Genomic DNA, 25,467 nt, shown 5'->3' with positions numbered 1-25,467 from the left:
TGTAATTTCTGTAAGTCAATCAAGTCCCTTTGAAAAACATCCAAAACATGTACCCAATCTAAGAATCATAAACATAATTCAACCAAATCATATGAAGCCATATAGCAAATTCAATACAGAATTGTGGCAATGCTTTTATTTTGAATCAATAACATCAAAACAACAATTCACCAAAACAAATACAACAGGTTGGATTTAAAAATCAATCTCAGTTGAATTAATAAATTAAACAATTGAATTTGTGACTCAATCTCAGCAGAATTAATTCAATATGAACAAACTGAATTCAAATAAAAATTCAAAACATTAATATCTCAAAATTTAGCAGAATCATCAATAATACATCATATGCATGTTCAGAATAAATTTCAAATTTCAGAGGGATAGAGTCAGAAAACAGAATCAGGGAGTGTTAGAGACTGAGACTTGAGACCTGAGAAGGTTGAAGGCTTGAATCAGAGAAGAAGAAACTTGAGAACTGAGAACTGAGATCTGAGACTTGAGAGGGTTGAAGCAGAGACTAAGACATGAGACACGATGAAAGGTAGTCGCTTTGACTTCGAGACTCCACGCGAAGAAGAGAAGCAACGACGGTGAGACACGGTTCGGAGCATAGAAGCAGAAACAACGCCAACGAGGAAGGGCGAAGGAGGAACGACGAGGATGGGAGAGCGACGATGACCCACGGCGAGGAGCAGCGAAGCGGCAATGACCCACGGCGAGGAGCAGCGAAGCGGCGCGACCCACGGCGAGGAGCAGCGAAGTGGCGCGACCCACGGCGACAAAGCGAGCTCGAACAGAGAGGGCGACAAGTAGAGAAGGGGTCGGCGATGAGTTTAAGCTCTGAAATGGGATGGTGGGTGGTGGCTATTCTTAGAATTCGAAGAGAGGAGAGGATTATGGTTGGGACTAGGGTTTTTTGGTGGGTATGAGTGAGAGAGAGACAGAAAGGGGTGGAGTGGGACTGGGGCCTTTCTACGTTCGTTTGACCTTCTTCTTTTTTTTTTTACACCTTCAAAATGACGCCGTTTAGTAGTTTAATTTTCAAACCAAAAACCGCTAAAAAACCGGACGGTTCTCCCGGTTCACTGGTTAACCGTCGGTTCGACCGGTTTTTTCACTGGTTTTTTGCCAGGCGATTTCTGACCTTACTCGGACCGGCTAGGTGACCGGTTTCCGATTTTTTTGGTTGAACCGGTCGGTCCGGTTCGGTTTTCAGAACCATGATTCAGACCATCCCTATATTCTGCATTACCTCGTGGCTTTGTAATCTAGCTCATATCAATGTCTAATTTAATGAAATAGCACAAACAAATAAATAAACAGTAAATAAAGACATAAAACTAAAAAAACTAAAAAAAGAATGGGCTGTGTGTCAAAAGAACTAATAATAGTTTATCACAATTATAAGATGGGAGACTAACATACGAGTTAAACTAGACAATTTATTACAAGCAAAACCATGCAGGGAGCGATGGAATAACTCAAAACGAAAACAAAAACAAAGTTACTTGCATTCCGGATAACATGTAGCACACGAAAGGTATTGGAGAGGAGGCTTACTCATTGCAAAATTCTGTGCTTTCTGAAAAAATACTGGTAGAAGGAATTGCTGGTTCCAAGTCCAAAAAATGAAAAGATAAAGAAAAGCTTCCTTAAAAAATGAAAAAGAAAACAGGAATAAATGTTATAATTAAAAAATAATTAAAACAAGATCGAGAATAAAATCTTAAAATTGTAAATATATTATTTTAGATATGCTTCTAAGAAAGTCATATTATAGTTTTCCTGTCCTGGCTTCTACCATGTAAATACAAATAATTGGTTCAGAGAAAAAGAACATAAAAAATAAAAATAAAAAAGGTAGGGCAAGAAGGGTCAGACAAAATAAAAAGGAACCAAAATTGTTAAGAGCTGAGATATCTTTTGCTTCATAAGTTGTAGTTCCAACAGAAAAAAAACCTATTAGTCAACTATTTTGTATTCATTGTTCTTCTTCTCAACACATAAATAGACTATAATTGTTTTCATTATATATTCAGAGGAGATGAATAATAATAGTAAAAATGGAAATTATATATTTATTTATTGATATATCTAAGTTGTGGATTCCAAATTCCAAGGATCGACTAAAGAAAAATCCAATATTTTCTTTACTTAAAAAAAAGAAAGACAAAAAAAATTAACTTAAAAATTTGAATTCTGAGAAATAACAGAAAATATGGCATGGCTATGAATGCATGAAACCATAACTTGTTATAAATGGACATAGTACAGTGAATTATTAGGGTACCCTTATTTGGATTTGAGCCATGGAAGGAAGATGCTATAACAATAATAATTATAATAATAATAATAATAAAGCATATAATTGAGTTCTTTTGAAACTTTGGCTTCGTTTGCAATGAAACAGAAAACTGTATTAACCAAAAAAGAAAAAGAAATAAGAAACTTTCGTAAAGGCAAAGAAATTTAAGTCAATTAAATAAATGTTAAATTAAATTAAACACGCAAAATCTATAATAACTCCATTATTATTTATACATGTAAAAACATCAAAATCCTCTCTTCTATACAGCAATTTTTCTACCAATAATTAATATATAATCCAGCTAAGCTAGCTGTACAAATTAATTAAGTATTATTTTCTAATTTCACATAAATAACAATACAAATGCAACTTTTATATTTTGTACCATTTTGTTGAAAATAACAGTTACCAATCAGACAAATAAAAAATGGGATAAAGGATCATGTATCTATATGTTTGTTAGAACTTAAAAACTCCTCTTGATTTTAACATTTCATTCATCAATCAAATGATAACATGCATGAATGCTGCAAAACATGGAATAACACTAGGTTCACAATATACAGAAAGTATAATCAATAAGCTTTCATAAATTCAATGAACCGGACACAATAAATCAAATACTCTGATAATGCAGCTATCTCAGGAACTAAGCAGCAAGAAGAAATAAAAATTGTAACATGACATGTACAAGTTTTAAAGAGATTCAACTAAGCAAACAAATTTAAAATTGTTCCATCAAAGCCATTTGGATGGATCAAATTTATCAGATATAAATTTTGCTGAAATAAAATGTTCTCTTTTTCTAGCAAATTTGTTTTAAAAAAAAAACCATGGTGTAAAGCACAAATAACCCACCAGTAACAGCATATGAAAACTAATAATACCAACGTTCAATTGTCATTTGGAAGAGTCAATAACAAAGTGCTAGTTCTTGTAAAAATTGGCTTGATTAGATATGTATTCTCTATATACCCTTCATCCTTTATTCTTAAAGCATTACTAGAATTTCAGTTTTTTAACTCCCACCCTTCCCATTTAACGTCCCCATCAAGAAATCAATAATTTTCTCAACTTGTACTGATAACGAATCAAAAATCCAAGTCACCAACCCAATAATTCTCAATATACTATATTATCAAGTATCCAACAATACCCAAACCCCCCCCCCCCAGAATATTGCTTATAACACTTTAATAATACTGATAATAGGGCCAAGTTGTAGTGTTGAGAAGTTGTCAATGCTGAATATTGCTTATGACACTTTAATAATATTATAGTTTGTATCAGTCTCAAATCCTTCTTATTATTTTCTTTTTTCTAGCTAAGAGAATGATCAATTCTACTACTCACATAGGCAAAAGATGAATAGAACAATAATAATAAATCAAAATCATCATACTCATAACAAATAACGAAGTTGAAAGAAAAATAACCTTGATCAGTGTGCTCTAGAGCTTCTCTACTGCAAGTAATTTTGCAATTCTTATCAACAGCGAAAACATAAACACGCTTTGGCAATTTCTTTGCGGAGTACTTAGAAAACTACACCAAAAGACGTCGCTTCTTGCACTAGAACCTTCTTCGTTGAAGAGCCTATACACACTTTCAATTTCAAATCAATCTGCATTAAAACAGCGCGATTTCAGTTCCCAAAACTCTCTCTAGAGTGTAATTGTATAGTGGCTTCAAATTTCCAAGCTTAGAAGCAGAACATAGATGCTAATAGCATACAAAGAGCATAATGGAGATCAGCATGAACACCTTAGCATTTGTTTGTTTTAATCTATACACGCACTTAAGTCCTCTTGTTTAATGATTCCAATTCCAAAAATGGGAAGCACGATCCATGACCAATTCATTCCTCTAATAATGATAATGGCCCTTTTTTTATTTATTTACTTTAACTATCAATTTTCTAGTGAATTATGGTATTGTTAGGGGCATCCGGGAATGTTTAAGGTTTGTTTAATGTTCATGACTTATCTGAAAAGGAAAATTAATTTAAAGGGTTAACTGGTAAACTTAAAAGTAGAGATCACGTGTAAAAGAGACCGAAAAAGAGGAATTGATGACAACCATTTGGCCTCTATTTATTTGGATTCATCCAAAACCTTGTAACTAGATTAGTGTAAGAATCTTCACTTTAAAAGGAACATGCATAGGGAGGGGGTTCAATGATGGTTTACAGGCTAATGGAATTTTCTTTTAACTCGTACTAAAGCTTTCTTGATTCATTTCAACTTACATGATTGCCCTTCAAATTCAACTAACTAAAGCTAGTTTAAGAAAGAAGAGAAAAATGGAAGATTGATTGTAAGAAAAATAGGAGAGAAAAAAGCAAAAATGAACAATCGATTGAGAGTCACAGAATCTTTAAAAATTAATTCAATCGAATGAGATCAACATGCTCTTTTGATCAACTCCACACTCATCACATCATGTGAAAAGTACTCGAGTTGTTCACAAAATAAGAGAGTGACTCAAGGGTGAGAGATAGACGAGATTAATTTTTTACAATCTAGTCTCATTACTTAAGAGAAAAAATAACAGAGCAATTCATTCTTGCTGATCATACACATATGTATGTATACTCTAATTAGAATTATCTTTTAAAAGATAAAATTACAATCTGCTAATTAATCATACTCAATTAGCTATCTAGCTAATCAACTCTCACGTGTTCAAATAGTTAAAGTTATGACAAAAACAGAAAAATGATTAGCCAACTGAGCTTGCTCATAGTGGATCAAGTCACATGAATCAAATTCCTAACTCTAAACAGCATCAATTAACCCCAGTTAATGGAAGATATAGACAAATTCTTTTTCAAAGTTTTGAACCAAGAATGAAACCAAGAAGGAAACATCAATGTGAAAGAACTAACCAGTGAGAGGAGAGAGGCGGTGATGGCTCAGATTTGCGCACGGTGTAGGAGGGTGTAACGGTTTCACGCACGATCGAGGAGATGGGAAACCTCGACGCCGATGGGAGAAGCACGGATGGCAGTTGCGCAATTTGACAACCCAAACAGGAGCGCAGGATGGAGCAGAGGCTAGGGATTTCACACACTTTGGATGAGGGAGTATGGGTTTTAGGAATTGTGGATGAGAGGCAAAAGCTCGACAGTGGAGAGAGGACGATGGATCGGCAGCAGTGGCGCAGTAGAGCAGCGATGGCAGTGTTTCGCATGCTACCAAGGACTCTTCGCGGGTTTCTGTAAATTTAGGGGGAATCAACTAAAGGTTATAAGATAAAATGGGTATAAATAGAATTTGAATTATGATTAGATCCTCACTTAGCGGCGTTTCCTGATGCAACCACCGCTGCTATTGCGGCACACGAAGAGAATACTCTTCCGCAGAGTTGTTTTGCGGCGGCAAGGTAAAAGGCTCCTAATTCTCCGCCTCTGTGCTCCGTTCCTGGTGTAATCCATTTCTGGTGTAATGTATCTTTACAATATAATATACTAGCAGAAGACCCGTACGATGCACGGGTTAAAAATTTCTGTTTTCTGCTTTAACTTTTTTTTTTCAATCCTCTTGAATTGTCACTTTTTATATTAATAAAAGTATTTTTGTTACTCAATTTTTTAATTAAAAATAAAAAAATTTATATACTCTATCACTACTCAAAATATATAAGTATTCTTTCTTAACTTTTCATGGTTTACAGAAATTCTTTTAATTAGGACCAATTTATACTCATTCTTTCTATTCTTACTTTTTGAAAACATTCACTTTGATGAGAACTTCTTAGAAAAATGCAAGTTATCATGTTTCTATACTAATAGAGGTTTATCAGAAAGAGAGGGCCGAATGCATAAAAAAATTAAAAAAAAAATTGGGGAAAGAAAAAAAAAATGAATGTCTAAAATCTCTCATCAAACTTGTTATACTTCAAGATGAAAGAAAGAAATAGAGAGATAAGTATAAGGCTTCTTTTGCCCAACTTTAACTCGTTCCTATAATTTCTCCACCACTACCTTTTAATCCAAATCCTAACTTAGATGAGAGAGAGAGCATTATAGAGGACGTTGCTTTTTTATATATTTTTTCTTTTTTCTTTTTTGCTTTCTCTTCCGCTTTCTTGTTTTTCTTTTATTTTTTCTTTCTTTTGCTTTTGGTTTATCTTATATTTTTTCTTAATAAATACTCCACTACTATTTGAGTGCACAAAATATAGTCCATTTTTAATATACCATTTGAAAAATAGAGGTATTTTAAAAATGGTTCCTAATATGCCGCTAAATTTTTTCTATCTTATCAAATTCAAAAAATTATGTGACCAGATACCACTACTCCTAAAAATATCTATCCTACCCACGAAGTCATAAAATTAATGCAACCTAAAGTTGTAAAATAACTCTAAAACGAACTAAGTCAACTCAATCAACAATTCCAAGACATCAAGAATGCATTTTTTTAATAGAAAATACAAATTTCTAATAGCTCCCTAATCTAGCTCTATATTAAGATTTAAAAAACATGAATTCTTAGAAATGCTAACAATCAACAGATAAGCTTTTTTCTTTTTTTTTTCTTTGTTAATTTTCAACCATGTTTAAATTTTCAAAATAATAATGAATTCCAGTGGAATCATTTCTCAAAACGAAACAAGTAAAGCGAAAAAAATAATAACTTTTAATAGTTTCAAATAAAAGAAAGGTGATATGAGTAACATAATCATGCAGGTGACTTAATAACGGTAGAAATAGTTATTCGAAATCACAATCAAAATATAAGGAAAAATTCTTAAAGAAACTACAAAGATGAAATTCTATTTACATATAATAATTAACCTAAACTATGGAATCAAATATTTGAACTGATGCTTAGTGGTCCTATATGATCCTTGATTTGGAATAAAAAAGAAGAGACAAAATCACATATACTTGACTCTCGAACAAAAGTTCTTTGAATGTATGAATCATAGGCCCCAGAACGGTTGCTTGTATCTTGTACCCCTAACAATACACAAGACAATTTGTATCAAATTTGACATCACGGACCAAGAGATGAAAACGTATAATTCGCACACATTAGATAAAATGTCAGGAAAAAAAAACACACCTCTAACTACAAAATAGAAGATAAACTACAAAGAGCCAAACATTAAACACATATACATTTATAATACCTCTAACAATGAATAATTAGTAATACCTTTTTCTTCATATAAAATTATTAAAATTAATGTAAAAAAACATAAATATATTTTTGGCTTCCTGTTTTATTAGTGCTTTATATATATTTAGTTAAAATCTATTACTTATGTAAATGACTAAAATATCAGTATAACGCTAAATTACATTAATCAAGTCATTATCATAAACTAACTAATAATAATTTAAAATAAGAAAATGACTAAACAAACTAAAGATCTATATTTTAAGTGATTCTCTTTATCTAACCTAAATCCAAAGTGTGAAAATTTTATACAATTCAGTAATCAAATGAGATTGCAAAATCTTGCTTCCGTAATAACTAAATACACTCCATTTTCTCTTCTTGCACTTAACAAAAAGGATCCAATCTCAAAAAAAAATCAATCAAACTCATTTAGTTAATATGATATTTTCGACACCTATTTTTCAATTCAGCCTTCGTTTGTAATGGATAAGTGTTGCAGGAAAACATAAATGTCATCAAGAAATCTAAGTAATACTGTAAACATATCCAACCTTAATTCATGAATAATGTATAACCATAAAAATCTTCATGAAAGTGTTTCACAGAACATTTTTAATCTGCAAACATTACTTATCCCAGCATTTGCTAGTTTCCTCCAAGTTAGTTCTTTTGTTGTTCAACATCTTTAGTTTTAGCTTCTTTCTTTAAATTTTTTCTGATTGAATAACTCAGCGTATATTTTCAAGAATATCTTGCAAACACTCATGGTGCCTCCAAAAACTATGCACATAAGCTGATAAGCATAACATAAAACCTAGTATGGAGAGATAACAATTTACCTTGTCATCAATTCCATGAAGAATGTCCATGAGAGGACTTCTCTTGGCATACTCAAGTATATATTCTACTCTCGGAGCAATTAAATTCATACTTGAACCAGCTCTTCAAACTCTCCAAAAACAATTTAAAAGAAAATCTGTTACAAATTTATACATTTAGAAAAAATTACAAAAAACAAAGTATGAGTTAAATTAACACACTTTTTCATAAGAATAATCACTATAGTTGGGAATGCAAATTTCTTTCTCCAAATAAAAAATATATTTGGACTCTCACTTTGTTTTTCCTTGGGAATACAAATTTCTTTTATCAAAGAAATCATAAAAACTAAAGTTTTGCTCTTTTGGTTGTTGTAACCTCTTGTTCCATCAACTGACTTGGGATAGTTATGGAACCGTTCAAAAAAAGCAAATATCTATAGCTTCAGCATCATCTTCTTGAACATTTGCATTTAACAAAATGTACGCTAGATATAATTGACTATAGCTATAAGCGAAATATATTGATTGATTAATGAAATCATTGAAAAATATTAGATATTGCATTAAAATATATCAATTGTTATACCCAGATGGATTGATCATTTTCATATCAAGAATTAAGGTAGCTTCTGTATGAAGTAAAAGTATAAAAGGAGAACACTCCATTGAAAGAAATTGATTCCACCAAGCTGGCATCACAACAACAAAACTAAGAACATAAAATGACAACTATTTCAGATACAACTTAAAAAGTGTGACTACATTAACATATAGACTATTAGTGTCATGCATGTACCTATTCAGCTCTTCTTCATCTATGGTATAGTCATGCGAAACCGATTAGTCCACTCACTTCTGTTTTAGTTATCAAACTACGTTTGATTAACTTTTTTTAAAATATTTCCTAAGAATTAGAGCTTTTTCATTATTTGAAATTTTTAAAAAGATTTCCTAACAATGAGAGCTTTTCCATTATTTGAAATTTAGCTACAGAATATATATTATTTAAAACTCATTTTTTTTATTATCTGTTGTTCAATTATACAAAACCTTAATAATAGATAGATAATTAGATCTAAATTATCAATTGTTGTTATTAGCAAGCATAATCAACAAATTTTATCAAGAGCACAACCATATTACCCCCCAAAAATATTATTCGAGAAAATAGAAACCAGAATATTACTAATTATCTGATTCAACTTAACTAACAATACTTGAATCTAGTAAGAGTAGGCCAAATTCTTTGCAAGCTTTCAAAATCAATTTGTAACAAAAATCATAAAGTAATAGAAGCACTTAAAAAAACACAGAAAACATAGTGAACAAAAGTTCCACAACAAATGCTCACATAACACAAAAAGGACTGGAAGCAAAAATGTAACGAAGCAGTTAAGAACTGAAAGAAGCTCTAAGAACAGAACAACCAAAGAACTGGAAGCTAATCATTTAACCCTCTTACACCAGATTAACAAATTTCTTAAACTACAACTTGAGGTGTTGCAAGCCTTTCAATTAGAACCTCGAAAGAGTCTTCAAAATTCAGTTTAATAGTTGAACATTTAATAGTATTGTCAAACAGTTCACAAATTTTAGCAACCATCTTTCACATATCCTCAATGAGCAAATAAACATTACACAACTAACCTCAAACAGATTACTCTGCAGAATGCTGCTTGATAGGTAAATAGAAAGAAATTTCCCAACATCATCTCTACTATACGCAAATGTCATTTGGGCAAGGTCATTGGTTCCAAATAAAAAAAACTCAGCTTGATCAGAAATCTACACAAATGGATGATAAAATTAGCTAGCTAGTTTAAATAAATAATTAAGAGTATGGGAGAGTAAAAATTTTGAGCTCATATATACATTTTCTAACTGGGTTCCAATTAACGCGTGGGAGGCACTTCCCATTGAAGTGATCCATTATTGCACTCTACTCGTATAATTCGTAGTTAAAAAGCCTGGATTGTTAGAAGCAATTAATGATTCAGAGGGTGAAAGATCAAATCCTTTATAATGAGAGAAGCTAATAAGCTATTCATACCTGAGGAACTCACGTTTTATAATATGCATGTGTGCTATGCTTGGATTCGGTATTTGGTGGAACATAGCTCTTGAGCAAGTGCTCTTAAAACCACCTGCTTTGTGCTTCCCGGATCTTAGTACTCATTTGAGGGTGACTCGGGATACTTTTTTTTATCAAATTTGTAGCGTTACCCTCATGTTACCAGCCCATGTGACTATCTATCAAAACAAACATAAAATTGATTATAAGCTCTAAATCTTATTCAATATTATAAATCAATATTTGGAATGAGTTAAAATCCATTAAAACTCAAGTGAATTGCATACATCTTACTCAAACCACACCAACCCATCTAATATAAAGTCTAAGAAAATTCATAGAAATATAAACTCCTTTTTTCAATTAATAGATACTCAAACACAAATATTAATATTCTGCAGTAGATACAAAATCTTTAGAGTAATAAACTAAGTTTCAAGAAGCCAATTTGCAAATAAAGCTGAATTTTTTTTCTAGAAAATTCACTTAAACTAAATCATAACATGGAACATCTACTAAATATGCATCAGAGCCTTTTCTCTTCGAATCCAACTCCAACCAGCAAATATCCCTGTTTTACTTGCTTAATGCCTTGAGACCTTTCCCTTGCTTTAGTCCATTTTTTGAGGAGAAAGAAAAAATGAATATTGAAGAAGAAGAAGAAAAAAAATCACAAAAAAAATCCATCTTTGAGCTTTCATGATAAAAGACTAAATAAGCAACTATCAAATACACAAAAATCTTAATAAAACAAAAAATATTATTATATACTAATATAAAATTACTGTGATATACAATAAGATTACCTGCATTTCATCTACAAGATGCACAAAAGGAATATGTTTTGTAATAAGTAACATTTAAGTGATTAATATTGCACCAACTATATAAATAAAATTTAAACACAATAGTATAAAATCAACAAAAAGAAGAAACAGCCTAATAAGCATGACACGGACAGCTAGCAATAAAATCCCAATAGATAAAAAATAGATATCTTATACACACAGGTTGAAGATGATTTGAAATTGCCGGAGGAGTGCTGTCATAATCAAGGCAAATCAGCCATACCACCATTAGCTCCTTTGACAACCCAGCCCAATCTTAACCTTCAACCAAAATAGAAATAGATTAAACTGAATAAAGCTTTAGGTTAGATTGTCAGATACGAAAGTCCATGAAATTAAGCTAGTTTTAAAGAGAAAGTTGAAAAATGAAGTAGAACCAATCATTTTCTAAATAGGCAACTACTTGAAACTAATTAAACCATAGTCCATTGAATGAATCCTAATTGCAACCAAAACTCAGACCCCTTTTAGATTTCACCTTAAACAATGCAACATATACTTGTCCAAAATCATGAGAAATTGTGGCCTAGAATTATTTGCGATAAGCAATGAACCCTATCCAATAATGTCGTAATCTAATATCTTTAAAGCCAAAATTATAATCCTCAGAAAAAAATAAAGTTATAATATATAGACAAAGAACACAACTCTTTGAAAAGCAAATAAGCAAGAAAAGAAATATGACTTCAATATAAATGGTTATTTTTCTTAAAAAAACATCATGCACAATGCATGCAAGTTGAAACAGCAATTCCCAACACAATGTGAACAAAAAATTCATCTAAAATCTAACTTGTGCACATCATCAACATAAAACAACCTCAGGTTTAACGTTCATTGATATGCGAAATTGTTACTCAGGTTGTAAAATTTGTTGTTCGTTCTCTCCCTGGCAATGGCACCAACAAACTGGTGCACAATACCATGGTCCAAACATAACTTCACAACTTCGCATAACTAACCAGCAAGTGCACTGGGTCGTCCAAGTAATAAAACCTTACGTGAGTAAGGGTCGATCCCACGGAGATTGTTGGTATGAAGCAAGCTATGGTCACCTTGTAAATCTCAGTCAGGCGGATATCAAATGGTTATAGTATTTTCGAAAATTAATAATAATAAATAAACAGAAAATAAAGATAAAAATAGTTATATAAATCATTGGTGAGAATTTCAGATAAGCGTATAGAGATGCTTTCGTTCCTCTGAATCTCTGCTTTCCCGCTGTCTTCATCCAATCAGTCTTACTCCTTTCCATGGCAAGCTTTATATAGGGCATCACTGTTGTCAATGGCTACATCCCATCCTCTCTGTGAAAAAGGTCCAAATGCTCTGTCACGGCATGGCTAATCATCTGAGGTTCTCGATCATACTGGAATAGGATTCATCCTCCTTTTGCGTCTGTCACTACGCCCAGCAATCGCGAGTTTTAAGTTCGTCACAGCCATCCCTTCCCAGATCCTACTCGGAATACCACAGACAAGGTTTAGACTTTCCGGATCTCAAGAATAGCTATCCATGGGTTCTAACTTATACCACGAAGATTCTAATATCTCGGACTCGGTCCTCTGTATTAGATATCTAAGAGATACTCATTCTAGCTTGTTTGCATGTAGAACGGAAGTGTTTGTCAGGCACGCATTCATAAGTGAGAATGATGATGAGCGTCACATAATCATCACATTCATCATGTTCTTGGGTGCGAATGGATATCTTAGAAGCGGAATAAGTTGAATTGAATAGAAAACAGTAGTACTTTGCATTAAATCATGAGGAACAGTAGAGCTCCACACCTTAATCTATGGAGTGTAGAAACTCTACCATTGAAAATACATAAGTGATGAAGGTCTAGGCATGGCCGAATGGCCAGCCCCCAAACGTGATCAATAGATCAAAAGATGGTTCAAAAGATGTTCCAAAGATGTAAATACAATAGTAAAAAGTCCTATTTATATTAAACTAGTTACTAGGGTTTACAGAAGTAAGTAATTCATGCATAAATCCACTTCCGGGGCCCACTTGGTGTGTGCTTGGGCTGAGCTTGAAGTTTACACGTGCAGAGGCTTCTTTTGGAGTTGAACGCCAAGTTGTAATGTGTTTTTGGCGTTCAACTCTGGTTCGTGACGTGTTTCTGGCGTTTAACTCCAGACTGCAGCGTAGAACTGGCGTTCAACGCCCTTTTGCATCATCTAAACTCAACCGAAGTATGGACTATTATATATTGCTGGAAAGCCCTGGATGTCTACTTTTCAACGCAATTGGAAGCGCGCCATTTTGAGTTCTGTAGCTCCAGAAAATCCACTTTGAGTGTAGGGAGATCAGAATCCAACAGCATCAGCAGTCCTTCTTCAACCTCTGAATCTGATTTTTGCTCAAGTCCCTCAATTTCAGCTAGAAAATACCTAAAATCACAGAAAAACACACAAACTCATAGTAAAGTCCAGAAATATGAATTTAACATAAAAACTAATAAAAAACATCCCTAAAAGTAACTAGATCCTACTAAAAACATACTAAAAATAATGCCAAAAAGCGTATAAATTATCCGCTCATCACAACACCAAACTTAAATTGTTGCTTGTCCCCAAGCAACTAAAAATCAAATAGGATAAAAAGAAGAGAATATACTATAAATTCCAAACTATCAATGAAACATAGCTCCAATCAGATGAGAGGGACTTGTAGCTTTTTGCCTCTTGAATAGTTTTGGCATCTCACTTTATCCATTGAAGTTCAGAATGATTGGCATCTATAGGAACTCAGAGTTCAGATAGTGTTATTGATTCTCCTAGTTCAGTATGTTGATTCTTGAACACAGCTACTTTATGAGTCTTGGCCGTGGCCCTAAGCACTTTGTTTTCCAGTATTACCACCGGATACATAAATGCCACAGACACATAATTGGGTGAACCTTTTCAGATTGTGACTCAACTTTGCTAAAGTCCCCAATTAGAGGTGTCCAGGGTTCTTAAGCACACTCTGTTTTTGCTTTAGACCTTGACTTTAACCGCTCAGTCTCAAGTTTTCTCTTGACACCTTCACGCCACAAGCACATGGTTAGGGACAACTTGGTTTAGCCGCTTAGGCCAGGATTTTATTCCTTTAGGCCTTCCTATCCACTGATGCTCAAAGCCTTGGGATCCTTTTTATTACCCTTGCCTTTTGGTTTTAAGGGCTATTGGCTTTTTGCTCTTGCCTTTTGGTTTTAAGAGCTTTTGGCTTTTTCTGCTTGCTTTTTCTTTTTCTTTCTATATATATTTTTTTTTCGCCATTTTTCTTTTTCTTTTTTTTTCGCAAGCTTTCTGTATTCACTGCTTTTTCTTGCTTCAAGAATCAATTTTATGATTTTTCAATTATCAAATAACATTTCTCCTTATCATCATTCTTTCAAGAGCCAACATATTTAACATTCTTAAACAACAACTTCAAAAGACATATGCACTGTTCAAGCATTCATTCAAAAAACAAAAAGTATTGTCACCACATCAATATAATTAAACTAAGTTCAAGGATAAATTCGAAACTCATGTACTTCTTGTTCTTTTGAATTAAAACATTTTTTATTTAAGAGAGGTGATAGATTCATAGGACATTCATAACTTTAAGACAAAGTTACTAAATACTAATGATCATGTAATAAGACACAAACATAGATAAGCATTTAACATAAAGAAAACGAAAAACAGATAATTTAAGAACAAAGAATGAGTCCACCTTAGTGATGGTGGCATTTTCTTCTTGAGGAACCAATGATGTCCTTGAGCTCTTCTATGTCTCTTCCTTGTCTTTGTTGCTCCTCCCTCATAGCTCTTTGATCTTCTCTAATTTCATGGAGGATGATTGAGTGCTCTTGATGTTCCACCCTTAGTTGTCCCATGTTGGAACTCAGTTCTCCTAGGAAGGTGTTGATTTGCTCCCAAAAATTCTGTGGAGGAAAGTGCATCCCTTGAGGTATCTCAGGGATCTCTTGATTTGCAGTCAAATGTTCTGCCACTGAGCTATAGACCCTTGATGGAAGCTTTTGTCTTCCCTTTCCTCTTTCTAGAGGTTTCTCTGGCCTTAGGTTCCATCAATGGTTATGGAAAAACAAAAAGAACTATGCTTTTACCACACCAAACTTAGAATGTTGCTCGCCCTCGAGCAAAAGAAGAAAGAATAGAAGAAGAAGAAGATGTGGAAGAATCTAGGATTATGAGGAGGGAAGGTGGGGATCCTGTGGGGTCCACAGATCCTGAGATGATCCTGTGAGGTCCACAGATCTTGAGGTGTCAAGGATTTACATCCCTGCACCAATTAGGCATGTAAAATGCCTTTGCATGCAATTCTGGCGTTTAAACGCCAAACTGATGCTTGTTCTGGGCGTTCAACGCCCAGATGCAGCATGTTTCTGGCGTTGAACACCAGTTCTATGCTTGTTTCTGGCGTTCAGCGCCAGATTCATGCTCTGTTCTGGTGTTGAACGCCAGCCAGATGCTCCTTACTGGCGTTTAAACACCAGTAAGTCCTTCCTCCAGGGTGTGATTTTTCTTCTGCTGTTTTTGATTCTGTTTTTGATTTTTCTATTTATTTTGTGACTCCACATGATCATGAACCTAATAAAACATGAAAGAACAATAAAATAAAAATAAAATTAGATAAATAAAAATTGGGTTGCCTCCCAACAAGCGCTTCTTTAATGTCAATAGCTTGACAGTGGGCTCTCATGGAGCCTCACAGATGTTCAGAGCATTGTTGAAACTTTCCAACACCAAACTTAGAGTTTGGATATGGGAGTTCAACACCAAACTTAGAGTTTGATTGTGGGGGCTCTGTATGACTCTGTTTTGAGAGAAGCTTACTGTGCCTCTTTTCCATGTTTACAGAAGGATGTCCTTGAGTTTTAAACACAAGGGAGTCCTCATTCAATTGAAGGACTAGTTCACCTCTATCAACATCAATCACAGCTCTTGCTGTGGCTAGGAAGGATCTTCCAAGAATGATGGATTCATCCTCATCCTTCCCAGTATCCAGGATTATGAAATCAGCAGGGATGTAAAGGCCTTCAACCTTTACTAACACGTCCTCTACTTGTCCATAAGCCTTTTTTCTTGAGTTGTCTGCCATCTCTAATGAGATTCTGGCAGCTTGCACCTCAAAGATTCCCAGTTTCTCCATTATAGAGAGTGGCATGAGGTTTATTCCTGACCCCAGGTCACATAGAGCCTTCTCAAAGGTCATGGTGCCTATGGTACAAGGTATTAGAAACTTTCCAAGATCCTGTTTCTTCTGAGGCAATCTCAGTTGATCCAATGCATTTAGTTCATTGGTGAACAGGGGAGGTTCATCTCCCCAAGTCTCATTACCAAATAAATTGCCATTCAGCTTCATGATTGCACCAAGGAACTTGGCAACTTGCTCTTCAATAACATCTTCATTCTCTTCAGAAGAAGAATACTCTTCAGAGCTCATGAATGGCATAAGGAGGTTCAATGGAATCTCTATGGTCTCTAGATAAGTCTCAGATTCCTTTGGTTCCTCAGAGGGAAACTCCTTGTTGATCACTGGACGTCCCAGGAGGTCTTCCTCCTTGGGATTCACGTCCTCCCCATCCTCTTTGGATTCGGCCATGATGGTTATATCAATGGCCTTGCACTCTCCTTTTGGATTTTCTTCTGTATTGCTTGGGAAAGCACTAGGAGGGGTTTCAGTGATCTTCTTACTCAGCTGGCCGACTTGTGCCTCCAAATTTCTAATGGAGGACCTTGTTTCATTCATGAAACTCAGAGTGGCCTTAGATAGATCAGAGACTAAGTTTGCTAAATTAGAGGTATTTTGTTCAGAGTTCGCTGTCTGTTGCTGAGTGGATGATGGAAAAGGCTTGCTATTGCTAAACCTGTTTCTTCCACCATTATTAAAGCCTTGTTGAGGCTTTTGTTGATCCTTCCATGAGAGATTTGGATGATTTCTCCATGAGGAATTATAGGTGTTTCCATATGGTTCACCCATGTAATTCACCTCTACTATTGCAGGGTTCTCAAGATCATAAGCTTCTTCTTCAGAAGATGCCTCTTGAGTGCTGTTGGATGCAGCTTGCATTCCATTCAGACTCTGAGAAATCATATTGACGTGCTGAGTCAATATTTTATTCTGGGCCAATATGGCATTCAGAGTATCAATTTCAAGAACTCCCTTCTTCTGAGGCGTCCCATTACTCACAGGATTCCTCTCAGAAGTGTACATGAACTGGTTATTAGCAACCATGTCAATAAGTTCTTGAGCTTCTGCAGGCATTTTCTTTAGGTGAATGGATCCACCTGCAGAAGTATCCAATGACATTTTAGCTAATTCAGATAGATCATTATAGAATATATCCAGGATGGTCCATTCTGAAAGCATGTCAGAAGGACACTTTTTGGTCAGTTCCTTGTATCTCTCCCAAGCTTCATAGAGGGATTCTCCTTCTTTTTGTCTGAAAGTTCGAACATCCACTCTAAGCTTACTCAGCTTTTGAGGAGGAAAGAACTTGGCTAAGAAAGCCTTGACCAGCTTATCCCAAGAGTTCAGGCTATCCTTAGGTTGAGAGTCCAACCATATTCTAGCTCTGTCTCTCACAGCAAAAGGGAAAAGCATGAGCCTGTAGACTTCAGGATCTACTCCATTAGTCTTAACAGTATCACATATCTACAAGAATTCAGTTAAGAACTGAAAAGGATCTTCAGATGGAAGTCCATGAAACTTGCAGTTTTGTTGCATCAGAGAAACTAATTGAGGTTTAAGCTCAAAATTGTTTGCTCCAATGGTAGGGATGGAGATGCTTCTTCCATGTAAATTGGAATTAGGTGCAGTAAAGTCACCAAGCATCCTCCTTGCATTATTGTTATTTTCAGCTGCCATCTCCTCTTCCTGTTCGAAAATTCCTGTAAGGTTGTCTCTGGATTGTTGTATTTTAGCTTCTCTTAGTTTCCTCTTCAGAGTCCTTTCAGGTTCAGGATCTGCTTCAACAAGAATGTTCTTGTCCTTGCTCCTGCTCATATGACAAAGAAGGAAATAACAAAGAAAATATGGAATCCTCTATGTCACAGTATAGAGATTCCTTTGTGTGAGTAGAAGAAGAAAAGAATGTAATGTAAGGAAAGAGAAGGGAGGAGAATCCAAACACAAGGGTGAGGAGAGCAGAGATATGAGATGAAGAGAAGTGTTAGTAAGTAATTAAATAAATAGAAGAAGATGAGGGAAAGAGAATTTCGAAAATTAATTTTGAAAAAGAGTTAATGATTTTCGAAAATTAAGATAAAATTAAAATTAAAATAAAAAATTGAAACAATTAATTAATTAAAAAAAATTTTGAAAAAGAGGGAGGTATTTTCGAAAATTAGAGAGGGATAGTTAGTTAGGTAGTTTTGAAAGAGATAAGAAACAAACAAAAAGTCAATTAGTTAGTTGAAAAAGATTTGGAATTCAATTTTGAAAAGATAAGAAGATAAGAGGTTAGAAAAGATATTTGAAAAAGATAGGATAAAAAGGTGTTTTTGAAAAGATATGATTGAAATTAGTTTTGAAAAATATTTGATTTAAAAATCAAAATTAATGACTTGACTCATAAGTAATCACAAGATATGATTCTAGAACTTAAAGTTTGAATCTTTCTTAACAAGCAAGTAACAAACTTGAAATTTTTGAATCAAAACATTAATTTTTGATGATATTTTCGAAAATTATGAAATAAAATTAAGAAAAAGATTTTTGAAAAATATTTTTAAAATTTTCGAAAATAGATAAGAGAAATGAAAAAGATTTGATTTTTGAAAAAGATTTTGAAAAAGATAAGATTTTTAAATTGAAAATTTGATTTGACTCATAAAAACAACTAGATTTTAAAAATTTTTGAAAAAGTCAATCCAAATTTTCGAAATTTATGAGTGAAAAAGGGAAAGATATTTTTTTGAATTTTTAATTTTTAATGATGAAAGAGAAAAACACAAAATTGACTCAATGCATGAAGATTTTGGATCAAAACATGTGATGCATGCAAGAACACTATGAATGTCAAGATGAACACCAAGAACACTTTGAATGTCAAGATGAACACCAAGAACTTATTTTTGAAAATTTTTAATGCAAAGAAAATATGCAAGACACCAAACTTAGAAATCTTTAATGCTTAGACACTATGAATGCAAAGATGCACATGAAAAACAACAAAAGACACAAAACAATATAATAAGAAGATCAATCAAGAAGGTTTATCAAGAACAACTTGAAGATCATGAAGAACATTATGAATGCATGAATTTTCGAAAAATGCATAAATTTTTAGAAAAAATGCAATTGACACCAAACTTAAAATTGACTCAAGACTCAAACAAGAAACACAAAATATATTTTTTTTTTATTTTATGATTTTTTTGAATTTTTTTGTATTTTCTTTTAAAATTTTTTTCGAAAAACATATAGGAAAATAAGAAATTCAAAATTTTTAATAAGAATCCCAGGAATCTTTCAATGTTAGTCTAAAGCTCCAATCCAAGGGTTAGACATGGCTTAATAGCCAGCCAAGCTTTAGAAGATACAAATCAGGCATATAACAGCTGATACTTCATCCAACTTCATATACATGCCTTTTATGTTGACAAGTGGAAGCCTCAATCCAAAAGAATTTGGATATGGCTTTACAGCCAGCCAGGCTTCAACATGTTACCATGAAACTCTAGAATTCATTTTTAAAAATTTTGAATAATTTTCGAAAACAAAAGGAATAATTTTTTGAAAGATTTTTTTGAAAACAAATATTTTTGAAAAATTTTTGAAAACTTTTTGAAAATAAAATAAGAAGAAAATTACCCAATCTGAGCAACACGATGAACCGTCAGTTGTCCAAACTCGAACAATCCCCGGCAACGGCGCCAAAAACTTGATATGCGAAATTGTTACTCAGGTTGTAAAATTTGTTGTTCGTTCTCTCCCTGGCAATGGCGCCAACAAACTGGTGCATAATACCATGGTCCAAACATAACTTCACAACTTCGCACAACTAACCAGCAAGTGCACTGGGTCGTCCAAGTAATAAAACCTTACGTGAGTGAAGGTCGATCCCACGGAGATTGTTGGTATTAAGCAAGCTATGGTCACCTTGTAAATCTCAGTCAGTCGGATATCAAATGGTTATAGTATTTTCGAAAATTAATAATAATAAATAAACAGAAAATAAAGATAAAAATACTTATATAAATCATTGGTGAGAATTTCATATAAGCGTATAGAGATGCTTTCGTTCCTCTGAATCTCTGCTTTCCCGCTGTCTTCATCCAATCAGTCTTACTCCTTTCCATGGCAAGCTTTATATAGGGTATCACCATTGTCAATGGCTACATCCCATCCTCTCTGTGAAAAAGGTCCAAATGCTCTGTCACGGCATGGCTAATCATCTGAGGTTCTCGATTATAATAGAATAGGATTCATCCTCCTTTTGCATCTGTCACTACGCCCAGCAATCGCGAGTTTTAAGTTCGTCACAGCCATCCCTTCCCAGATCCTACTCGGAATACCACAGACAAGGTTTAGACTTTCCGGATCTCAAGAATGGCCATCCATGGGTTCTAAGTTATACCACGAAGATTCTAATATCTCGGACTCGGTCCTCTGTATTAGATATCTAAGAGATACTCATTCTAGCTTGTTTGCATGTAGAACGGAAGTGTTTGTCAGGCACGCGTTCATAAGTGAGAATGATGATGAGCGTCACATAATCATCACATTCATCATGTTCTTGGGTGTGAATGGATATCTTAGAAGCGGAATAAGTTGAATTGAATAGAAAATAGTAGTACTTTGCATTAAATCATGAGGAACAGCAAAGCTCCACACCTTAATCTATGGAGTGTAGAAACTCTACCATTGAAAATATATAAGTGATGAAGGTCTAGGCATGGCCGAATGGCTAGCCCCCAAACGTGATCAATAGATCAAAAGATGGTTCAAAAGATGTTCCAAAGATGTAAATACAATAGTAAAAAGTCCTATTTATACTAAACTAGTTACTAGGGTTTACAGAAGTAAGTATTCATGCATAAATCCACTTCCGGGACCCACTTAGTGTGTGCTTGGGCTGAGCTTGAAGTTTACACGTGCAGAGGCTTCTTTTGGAGTTGAACGCCAAGTTGTAACGTGTTTTTGGCGTTCAACTCTGGTTCGTGACGTGTTTCTGGCGTTTAACTCCAGACTGCAGCATAGAACTGGCGTTCAACGCCCTTTTGCGTCATCTAAAATCGACCAAAGTATGGACTATTATATATTGATGGAAAGTCCTGGATGTCTACTTTCCAACGCAATTGGAAGTGCGCCATTTTGAGTTTTGTAGCTCCAGAAAATCCACTTTGAGTGCAGGGAGGTCAGAATCAAACAGCATCAGCAGTCCTTCTTCAACCTCTGAATCTGATTTTTGCTCAAGTCCCTCAATTTCAGCCAGAAAATACCTGAAATCACAGAAAAACACACAAACTCATAGTAAAGTCCAGAAATGTGAATTTAACATAAAAACTAATAAAAACATCCCTAAAAGTAACTAGATCCTACTAAAAACATACTAAAAAAATGCCAAAAAGCGTATAAATTATCCGCTCATCATTCATACTCTAAAATCAAAGTAGAATACAAAATAAGCACTTTACCCTAACAAAAGAGATGAACAAATAAATATAAGATTCTTACTAACTTTATTTCATGAAAGACGGAAACAAATTATGTATTTATAGAATAAATAATCAAGAAGATTAAAATCCCAGAGAAACAGAGAAACAACACAATAAATTAGTGATCAAAATTGCACACTATAAACACATTAATTTATTTTTTATACTCATTTGAATATGAAGAAAAATTGAAGATTAATTCGGCTACTATATTTTGCAATTGAAATAAAATAATACAGTTCGCCATTCTTGTTACTATTATGAGAAATAAACATGCCTAAGCCAAAGGAAATCAATATAAAAATCGAATCCAGAATGAGAGTCAAACAAAGACTTGAAAGTGGCCCCTTGTGTGACGAAAAAAGGAAGTTTGAAGATCCAATTCAGCAACAATCATTCAATAAAAACATAAGTATTGAACATTTAAATAAGTTAATTAGGGGTACATACTTGAGCTTGACACTATCCATTGTTACTAACCTTTGAGATCCGAGAAGGCCATGGATCTGAGAACCTTCTCTATGATTTTCCCCTTTTTGGAACTGAGGGTGCAAAGGATTTGTGTCCCTTGGAAGAATCCCCATTATTATTGGCAGTAGAAGAGGCAGCAGTAGGTTGAGACAATTCTCTTGTGGCTCGATAATGATGATGATGATCACTCCTTGTGATGTTGTCGTCACACATATTTGCTTGCTTCAAAGCTCACAAGTCACACTAATGTAATTAAAAAGCAGCACGAATATAAAATAAGCACTTTATCCTAACAAAAGAGATGGAAAAATAAATATAAGATTCTTAATAACTTTATTTCATGAAAGACAGAAACAAATTATGTATTTATAGAATAAATATTCAAGAAGATAAAAACTCAAAGATCAGAGAAACAGACAAACAAAACAATAAATCAGCGGCCAAAATTGCACACTATATAAACACATTAACTTATTTTTTACACTCATTTGAATATGAAGAAAAATTGAAGATTAATTTGGAGACTATTTTGTAATTGAAATAAAATGATACAATTTGTAGTTGTTATTCCTATTATGAGAAATAAACATGTCTAAGCCAAAGGAATTCAACATAAAAATCAAATTCAGAATGAGAGTCAAACAAAGACTTAAAAGTGGCCCCTTGGGTGACAAAAAAAGGAAATTAGAAGATTCAGTTCAGCGACAATCATTCAATAAAAACATAAGTATTAAACATTGAAATAAGGGTTAGGAAAAGAAAGAAACATGAAACACCAAGATATCATAGCCAAAAATAGATCCAAGAAGGGGAAGATTAACAACAGAGCCACAACGAATTCATAATTATGTTAAACACAATAATCATAGAACACACGATGATTATAAACAAAATTAATTTCAAAAAATAAAACTCTTACCCACTTTGAATTCGACTGAGATAATGGGGAAGATTCAGGGCAAACACACGAGGCCGCACTAACCTACACCAGCGACCAGAGTGGTGAGGTTTCCTCCAACAATCATATAGGCAGAGGTTTTTTTGAAGACAGCTCGTACAGAAACGAATCTACTTAACATTGATAAGAAACTTCAGACCATCTCAAACCATAGAAAAAGAAAAGTACCTACCAAACCCCAAATCGAAAACAGCGAAAACACAAAGGAAACCCTAAATCAAAGAGAGTAAAGATCCAGTACCAGACAAACCACGAAATCGAGAGAATGCCTACACGAGGGGAGCGTGGTTGAGACCTCGACCCAGCATGCTTCACCAAGCCTGTTGACGTTCGTGAGCGCATAAAGCCCGCAAAAGAGATCTCAGTCTCTCAGCATCTCCGGCATCTCACCGGCTAAAACTAACCAATGCCTTTGCCGTGATTGTCCTCTTAGGCGAAGAATCCGCATAGCTCGGTGGGTTAGGTTTCCAGCTGGGGGCTGACAAAAATGATGTTAAAGATATGGCGTTTGGGAGCGAGAGATATACCTTAGGGAAATGAGGATTTGAGACACAGGGAAAGCGATAAACAGAGCGTGAATGGCCATAGATTATCCGGAGCAGGGGGAGTGAGTTGGCTATGTATGAGAGAATGAAGGGAAGGTGGGATTTAGGGTTTCAAAAGAGAAAGAGAGAGGACAGTACGCCTTGAAGTGAAACCTAGACAATAAAGGGAGACAAGAAGGGGATGAATGAAACGTTTAGGTTAGAGAACGAATTCCAGCTGCTAGGGTTAGTGTTTTAGGTGGGGGTCGTAGGGATTGGTGATTTCAGAACAATGAAGAAAGAAATTGGCAAACATTGAAGAGACATAGAAACCTGAAGGTGAAAAACAGAGGTGAAGAGGTAGGGTTTGGGAGTAAGAGCGGGAGAGAACGTGAGCGGCAATCACCAGAAAGAGAGAGCAAATAACCGAGAGAGGATGTAATCCAGAGATTATCCGTCGGTGATGGTGTTGAAGCCAACAGTGCGGTTGGCATTTATAGGAAAGAAGGAGATCCATAGAGAGAGTGAGAGACTGAGACGATGAAGGAAGGAGGACATAGAGAGAGTGTGAGAAACTGAAACGCGAGAGAGAAGGAAGAGCGCAGAGAGAGAAACAATTTGCTTTACCTTTAGGTTACTTCTTTTTCATTTTTTATTGTAAATTAACGTGAGAGTGACCCGTGGCTTAATGAACCACGGCTACTATACAAGTAATAGATTATTATTTCAATATATTATTTAAATTTTAATTCACAACATATTCTGTATCCAAAATTCTTTTAAAAGAACGTGTCGGTGTATCCGTGTCGTGTCCGTATTGCATGTCGTATCCATACTTCCTAGGTTGTTATCTATGAAGCACGGACACTTCGCTGAGTTATCGTGTCCGCGTGTCGGACACATTTCGGATACGACACTCACCGACACTCGTCCGACACGCGTGTCTGCCGTGTCCAACCGTGTCTTAATAAAAAATAAAAAATTCTTCTCCGGACACGCCTGGACACACCTAAATACCATCACGTGTCCGCGTGTCCAGTCTTATTCTTAATATATATTCTTAAAATAAATTTTGATATAGTATATATTATTATTTATTAAAACAAAAAATATTTTAAATACTTGATATAATTAAAATAAGACATTAAAAATAATTAAAAATTTTAATTTATATTTTAATATCAAGAAAATATCAAAGTATCATTACAATTTATCTAAAAAATACTTTATATTTTATATATATGCGTGTCCCCGTGTCATGTAAAATTTTAAAATTCGCGTGTCGGCATGTCCCGTGTCGTGTCGTATCCCGTGTCCGTGTCAGTATCCGTGCATCATAGGTTGTTATTATTTTAGAAAAATTGGATTTTGTACTGATGTCGTAGAAGATCACTAAATTCGGTCCATAATTAGAACAGATATAAAATCTCATTGCTAATTATTAACGACATTTTTACTCTCAGATATTATTCGTTACTAATTCTGTTAGTAATATCGATATTCGTTACTAACTTATGAAAATCTCTCGTCAATGGCAAAGAATCTAGTAGTTTTTAAATAGAAAAATTAATAAATATAAAATAAGTATTGGAAGTGAGATCCGATATGGTAGGTTAATTATTGAGATTAATACTTGGTAATGTGATAGGCCCGTAATGAGATCGAAC

At 34.3% G+C, this 25,467-nt stretch overlaps 1 non-coding gene across 1 annotated transcript; it reads left to right on the top strand.

Moving 5' to 3' along the window:
* Window positions 1-17,549: 17,549 nt before the first annotated feature.
* Window positions 17,550-17,657, top strand: LOC148549367 (small nucleolar RNA R71). The gene has a single exon (XR_015898934.1). It is a non-coding gene; the product is annotated as a small nucleolar RNA R71 (small nucleolar RNA).
* The last annotated feature ends 7,810 nt before the right edge of the window (window positions 17,658-25,467 follow it).

The sequence above is a fragment of the Arachis ipaensis genome, chromosome B8 (assembly GCF_059453495.1).
Source record: "Arachis ipaensis isolate K30076 ecotype BB chromosome B8, ASM5945349v1, whole genome shotgun sequence".
Classification (NCBI taxonomy): domain Eukaryota; kingdom Viridiplantae; phylum Streptophyta; class Magnoliopsida; order Fabales; family Fabaceae; genus Arachis; species Arachis ipaensis.
This window is presented reverse-complemented; position numbering and strand designations above follow the sequence as displayed.